This window comes from Coregonus lavaretus, assembly GCF_964263955.1.
Source record: "Coregonus lavaretus genome assembly, chromosome: 34".
NCBI classification, from domain to species: Eukaryota; Metazoa; Chordata; class Actinopteri; order Salmoniformes; family Salmonidae; genus Coregonus; species Coregonus lavaretus.
In genome coordinates, this window is record NC_140021.1 from 29900341 (window position 1) to 29908347 (window position 8007).

Here is an 8007-nt window from a genome sequence, read left to right on the forward strand (position 1 = left end):
TATTTTTTTATCATGTTGAATCAGTTCGATTGTTAAGTGTACTCGCCTCTTGCACCATGGATGAGTCTGAGCAGCTGTTGAAAGACTGTTAAGAAACCGTTTGGCAGAGATCTAGGGGAAAATCAACAGCCCATGGATGACAAGGCAACCTGTTCAGAATTCATCAGCAGCACACTGTTCCTACTGGCGCCCAAGAATTCCCCTTATTAATTCTGTTTTCCCATGGAGCTATGTAAATTCATGTACGTCACTGATGGAAAGATACATACAGTGGGGAAAAAAAGTATTTAGTCAGCCACCAATTGTGCAAGTTCTCCCACTTAAAAAGATGAGAGAGGCCTGTAATTTTCATCATAGGTACACGTCAACTATGACAGACAAAATGAGAAAAAAAAATCCAGAAAATCAAATTGTAGGATTTTTAATGAATTTATTTGCAAATTATGGTGGAAAATAAGTATTTGGTCAATAACAAAAGTTTCTCAATACTTTGTTATATACCCTTTGTTGGCAATGACACAGGTCAAACGTTTTCTGTAAGTCTTCACAAGGTTTTCACACACTGTTGCTGGTATTTTGGCCCATTCCTCCATGCAGATCTCCTCTAGAGCCGTGATGTTTTGGGGCTATCGCTGGGCAACACGAACTTTCAACTCCCTCCAAAGATTTTCTATGGGGTTGAGATCTGGAGACTGGCTAGGCCACTCCAGGACCTTGAAATGCTTCTTACGAAGCCACTCCTTCGTTGCCCGGGCGGTGTGTTTGGGATCATTGTCATGCTGAAAGACCCAGCCACGTTTCATCTTCAATGCCCTTGCTGATGGAAGGAGGTTTTCACTAAAAATCTCACGATACATGGCCCCATTCATTCTTTCCTTTACACGGATCAGTCGTCCTGGTCCCTTTGCAGAAAACAGCCCCAAAGCATGATGTTTCCACCCCCATGCTTCACAGTAGGTATGGTGTTCTTTGGATGCAACTCAGCATTCTTTGTCCTCCAAACACGACGAGTTGAGTTTTTACCAAAAAGTTATGTTTTGGTTTCATCTGACCATATGACATTCTCCCAATCCTCTTCTGGATCATCCAAATGCACTCTAGCAAACTTCAGACGGGCCTGGACATGTACTGGCTTAAGCAGGGGGACACGTCTGGCACTGCAGGATTTGAGTCCCTGGCGGCGTAGTGTGTTACTGATGGTAGGCTTTACTACTTTGGTCCCAGCTCTCTGCAGGTCATTCACTAGGTCCCCCTGTGTGGTTCTGGGATTTTTGCTCACCGTTCTTGTGATCATTTTGACCCCACGGGGTGAGATCTTGCGTGGATCCCCAGATCGAGGGAGATTATCAGTGGTCTTGTATGTCTTCCATTTCCTAATAATTGCTCCCACAGTTGATTTCTTCAAACCAAGCTGCTTACCTATTGCAGATTCAGTCTTCCCAGCCTGGTGCAGGTCTACAATTTTGTTTCTGGTGTCCTTTGACAGCTCTTTGGTCTTGGCCATAGTGGAGTTTGGAGTGTGACTGTTTGAGGTTGTGGACAGGTGTCTTTTATACTGATAACAAGTTCAAACAGGTGCCATTAATACAGGTAACGAGTGGAGGACAGAGGAGCCTCTTAAAGAAGAAGTTACAGGTCTGTGAGAGCCAGAAATCCTGCTTGTTTGTAGGTGACCAAATACTTATTTTCCACCATAATTTGCAAATAAATTCATAAAAAATCCTACAATGTGATTTTCTGGATTTTTTTTCTCTCAATTTGTCTGTCATAGTTGACGTGTACCTATGATGAAATGTACAGGCCTCTCTCATCTTTTTAAGTGGGAGAACTTGCACAATTGGTGGCTGACTAAATACTTTTTTCCCCCACTGTAAGTGTCTTGGATGTATTTGAATTACACATTTCTCAGTTACTGTTGGCACACAAGCTCCTGATTGCAGACTCTACTTTGTATGAGTAATGCGTAATGACAAAGTGTTGCTTGACCTGAGCCCATTATTGAAATGTTGTGTGGAGCTAGCCACACAAAGTGTCTTAGCAAACAGCTGTGGCTGGAGTAATATTTGCAAAGCGAACTGTGGAGTACTTGGCAAATGTACTCTTACTCATCCAAATTTGTGAAATAAACACAGCGAGGGCGGTTAGAGGGGAGCTTTTCTTTGACTGACAGCCTTCCTCTGACTAAGTCTGGAAGCCTGGGGAGACTCTCAATGTGTTGTGGTTTCCATAGAAGGGAAACACACACTGTTGTAGAAGATCTTGACGACGAGAGTTGTTATCAAGCTCATATCTCTAAATGACCACTGCGAGCGTCATTCACCACTGAGTCATTCAGTGCCCAATTGTGGTCCACTGTGATAACTACGGCCAGAGTTTTTCCTTGTCATGTAAGCCAGTTATGAAAAACTCCTGGCCCTACTGACAACACAGTGTATAATAGCCATTTTTTGACTGGTAGACCAAACTGTCCGGGTAGCAAGTCATTAAAGGGAAACTTCACAGCTATACACTATTTGGGGTGTTTTGATAGGTGTTTCAGACATAATTATGCACTATAGCGGTATTTTAGATTTTTCGCACCGGGAGAGTTCAACCAATGACGTCATCAGTTGATTGAGCCTGCTGTCTGATGTAAAAATGAATGGAGTCAAGTTTTGTAGCAATTATTGTGGCCTTTATGTTTCGCCGATTGCACAATCACACTAGCAGCATATGGTTGTCCTTTTTCAATAGAGCCATTAGACTTGTCTCAATGATGTCCTATCTGCCAGGACATTGCAGGATATCTAGGTTGACACATTTTCCCTGGCTTTGTAACGACTACAGCCTGACGGGAGCCCTACTTCCTTGTCCATTTGCGTTCCCACCCTCGAAGGCGGGCTTTTCAAAATGGGGGCGGTACTAGTTTCTACAGGTTCACGGAAGTTATGTTACTATGTACTGTCTATCCGAGATTGCTAAATAATTACAATGGCTGCTTCTGATGATTCCTCTTTCCAAGAAGAGCTGGACGACAAAATACTTTTTAAATGTTATTTTACATAAGAACATACAGCCCTATTTATTTGAGCTGGAATACACTGAATAGGAGTTGTGACAGTGAGAACAATAATTGTGAGACCAGCAAAGGAGGAATGTCTGTGCTGCAATGAATTAGATCGCAGACAGTTCTTACTGGAGAGGGTTACTGCAGACCCCATGGATCATATGTGTGTGACAGACCAAAGTTTCGACACACGGATAGAGGAGTGCTGGAGATGTTCTTCCGAACCTCCTAGATCAACGGGCAATGGCAGCCTAGACCAACTGGACCAGCAGGAGGGCAAATGACAAACGAGCAAGTTGTTTTGCTGTCGGTAGCTAGCTAGCAATATAAGCTCTCTTTTTACACAAGGCAGTGTTGTTCAGTACAGTACAATTTCATGATCAATTCGGCCATAACAGGGCTTGCTTGTACCACGTTTAGCTAGCTAGCTTTATTTGCTATACCTAAAATGTACTGTAGTCTAACGTTATAGCTAGCTAGCTAACTAGCCTAGCTAGCCTCAGTGCATCTCATTAGGCGCAAAACTGGAGAAAGGTTTTGATGATGATGACGAAGAGTAAAGGAATGACTTTGGCTTTATGACTAATTTGTCTTGGAGTAACTATACCTGTGTGTTGTAGCTAGCTAGCTAACGTTGAGTAACTATACCTGTGTGTTGTAGCTAGCTAGCTAACGTTGAGTAACTATACCTGTGTGTTGTAGCTAGCTAGCTAACGTTGAGTTACTATACCTGTGTGTTGTAGCTAGCTAGCTAACGTTGAGTTACTATACCTGTGTGTTGTAGCTAGCTAGCTAACGTTGAGTAACGATTAGTTACCGGAGTGTAACTCCAGTTCTATGAGTGGAGCGGAGCCCCATAGGGGAGCTCTGCTCCTAATGGTTTACCCTCTGCCCTAAGGCAGCAGCAGCCTGAGACAAAATTATGCACACACCTACAGCCAATAGGAGTACAGGTGTCCCTATAAGAGGGGGTGCCTCCCCTCAATCAGCCTCCCGAGATATTTTTCTTCAGCGAGACTAGAGAGGGTCGGCGGGGCCTTAAGTCCTATGGGGCTCCGCTCCACTCATAGAACTGGAGTTACACTCCGGTAACTAATCGTTCTATATCGTGGAGCTCCGCCCCATAGGGGAGCTCTGCTCCTAATGGTTTAAGGCAGAGCGTAGCGCTCCAAAATGTACTCCCTGCCGAGCCTAACACTTCCCATCGAAACGAGAAAGTCAAGCCTAGCAATGGCTGCAACCGAGTCCCGCAGTACTGCAACTAAAAACCCCTACGGGCGTCACAATATACCGCGTCATCGGTTAAAAAACCCGCCCCACCTAGTCCAATGGCAATGCCAATGACTAGTGGGCAGATCACAGGAATAGAAGCCATACTAATCTGTACTAGCAGATAGATGTGCCTCAATATCCTGTGAAAACACTACCGACCACTAATGGAATGACATCAAGTGTCACTCTACATTATGAACGCGGTAGACCGCCTCACTCACTCAATGGAATCCCAGAGATTAGTGGGCAGGAACAAAAACAACTGTCATACTAACTGAACAAGCAGATAGATGACCTCATATTCTGTTAATCAACGCATGCCTCTACTGTACTGATCCTGTCAGTCAGGATTCATGTCACAAAATATGTTTTCTTATCCAAAGCGGACCTGATGGAAACCCAGTCCATAGTCCTGCTTTTCCCTCTCTTCCTAGCTCCAGATCTCCCTTCAGCTATGCTGAGTACAGACCGAGCCAAAGAGTTAGAAAACACATCTGTCAAAAACACGTCTTCCTAACCAAAGCGGACCTGATGGAAACCTGAGTCCACAGTCCTGCTTCTCCTCTCTTTCTTGCTCAAGATCTCCCTTCAGCCACGCTGAGTACAGATCGAGCCAGAGAATTAGAAGACATATCTAAGAGATAGAAACGGATAAATGGAGACGGCGTCGACCAGGATGCTGCTCTACAGATATCCTCTACTCCTGTTCCTCTAAAAAGGGCAGTAGAAGCCGCTACTCCACGAGTGGAGTGAGCTCTGATACCCTGAGGCAATTGCCGCCCTGCTACCTCATAAGCTGTCTCAATGCCTTCACTAAGCCAGTGAGACAGCCTCTGTTTTGAAAGTGGTCTACCTAGTGCAGCCGCACCGTGACACACAAACAACTGAGGCGATGACCTAATCGCTGCTGTGCGCTCGACGTAACACGCCAAAGCGCGTACCGGGCACAGGCGATGGAGCTTCTCCTCACTCCTCTCTCTATGAGGAGGAGGGGAAAAAGCCCACAGCTCCATGGTCTGTGACCTATATGAACTCTTAATAACCTTCGCCACAAATGCCGGGTTAGGACGTAACACTGCTCTGCTCAGGTCACCATTGATGGCCAGGCAGTCAGGTCTCGTCGAAAGAGCACACAAATCACTGACCCGCTTAGCTGTAGTCAAAGCGAGCAACAGTGCTGTCTTGATAGACAGCATCTTGAGGGGTATTTGATTCAATGGCTCGAACGGCGACTTACATAGCGCTTCGAGTACCAAAGCCAAATCCCACTGAGGAAGCGTGACTCTAGGTGTTGGCCTAAGTCGCCGCGTTCCTAATAGGAAGCGTTTCACTAGAGGGTGACTAAAGACATTGTCTCTGCCAAAACCCTCATGACAAGCTGAAATCGCTGCTGCAAACACTCTAATCGTGGCAGGCGATTTTTGCTTATCAAACATGAGCTGCAGAAAAGCGAGAATAATCTCCACCTGACAGCTCATGGGGTCCACACCTTGTGTGACACACCATCGTGAAAACACGTTCCATCTACTGGCATACATCTTAGAAGTGGAACTGGCACGTGAACCCTGTATGGTCCTGATCACTGCATCAGATAACCCACGGCGCTCTAGCCTGTCCCTCTCAGCAGCCAGGCCTTCAGTGGTTGGCCGATTATGGGCAATTTCCCTATCGTGCCAGCCGCCTGAGACAACGCGTCCCGTCGATGTGGAATTGGCCAAGGTGGCGCAATCAACATCTGACTAATCTCCGCAAACCACAGAGCCCCCGGGCGATCGGGCGCTATCAGTATCACTGACAGCCCCCCTGACCTCACCCTGGCTAGCAGTGGGAGAATGCAGGACAGCGGAGGGAATGCATACAGGAGAACTCTCGGCCACGGTTGGTGCGCAAAGGCGTCCCTTCCCAGTGGCGGTTCGTCCTGTTCCCTCAGAGAGAACCACAGAGGACATTGCGCGTTCACGCGTGATGCAAATAGGTCCACCTCGGCTCTCCCGAATTGTTCCCAAATCTGGAGAACAATGTCTGGATGCAGACACCACTCGTCGTCTCGAGGACCCCCTCTTGACATGAGGTCTGCTCCTACGTTCAAGTAGCCCGGAATGTGTGCTGCTCTCAATGAGCGAAGGTGCTCGTGAGCCCACAGCCACAATTCCTCTGCCGCCCGATGGAGAGCAGGTGACCTGACTCCACCCTGGCGATTTATGTGGGCTACTGTGGTCCGGTTGTCTGACCAGACCAGCAAATCGTGACCCCGAAGGGTAGACACGAAGTGGGTCAGAACCAGTCGAACCGTTTCCAACTCCAGGAGGTTGATGTGACGACCTGATTGAGGCCACACACCTCCTATCGCTTGTGTCTGACATGTCCCTCCCCATCCCGTCAGGGACGCATCCGTGAATACTGGGATGTGAGAGGACACCTTTCCTATCGGGACTCCGTGCGTGAGAACGCGCGAGTTTCTCCAATAGTTTAGGTCTGCACTGAGCGAGAGGGGAACCACCACCAACCGATGACGTTGACGCAATGGGTCTAGTCTTAGTTGGGCGAACCATCGCTGCGTCCTGCGCATGTGCAGGAGTCCCAGCGGAACCACAGAGTGGGCTGACGACATGAGACCCAAAAGTGACATGATCGACAGGGCCGTCACCGTGTGATTCGGACGACACTTCCTTAGGGCTAGCAACAAGGCTACCCTTCGGGGGTCCGAGATTTGAGCCCTCATCCTCACAGTGTCTAGCTGTATCCCCAGGTAGACAATCTGATGAGTGGGCCAGGGCGCGCTCTTTTTCCAATTCACAGCGAACCCCAGACTTGTGAGATGCATCACTGTCTGTGTTGTGTGAGTGATCGCCAGCTCTGCTGACGGGGCGAGAACCAGTAGGTCGTCCAGGTAGGCTAGTAGCCGTATTCCCTGACGACGCAACGGTTCCAATGCCGCCTCCACACACTTGGAAAATGTGCGAGGTGCCAGGGCGTACCCAAATGGCATCCTCGTGTATTCGTACGCCACCCCTTGAAAGGCGAACCGCAGAAACTTCCTGTGACGCGGCTGAACCGGCCCATGAAAGTACGCGTCCTTTAGGTCTATGCTCGTACAAAAGTCCCCTCTCTGGACACATTCCAGCAGACGTTTTGTCGTTAGCATTCGGAAGGGCCGTTTGGTTATGCTCTCGTTGAGAATGCGTAAATCCAAAATCGGCCTCACTCCCCCCGTCTTTTTGGGCACTAGGAAATAAGGCGAATATAGCCCTTTGTTCCTTTGCTCCCGGGGAACTACTGTCACCGCCTCCTTCGCCAAAAGTTCCGTAATCTCTGTCATCAGAGCAGCCACTTTGTCTGGCGTTTTCATCACCGTCTCCACCACTCCCCTGAACGGGGGTGGGGTCCGGTGGAATTGGAGAGCATAACCCTTCTGCAACGTCTGTTCTAGCCAGCGTGAGAGGGTGCAGCTTCTTCGCCACTGCCAGCAATGCTGAGAAAGTGGCTGGCGCGAAGCTGTGGTGCATCCTGTAGGAAGGACCTGTATTCCTCTATGGCCCTTACCGCCACTGTTCCCCAACATTGAAGTGGTGGAACAGCCCAAGGTGGGCCTCCCGTGAAAGGGAGAGGAAATGCGTTCTGAGAAAGAAAGAGGAGTAGGGACGTCGGTTAAACCCGTAACCGTCGTATTCCTGCCCTCCTTGAACGCA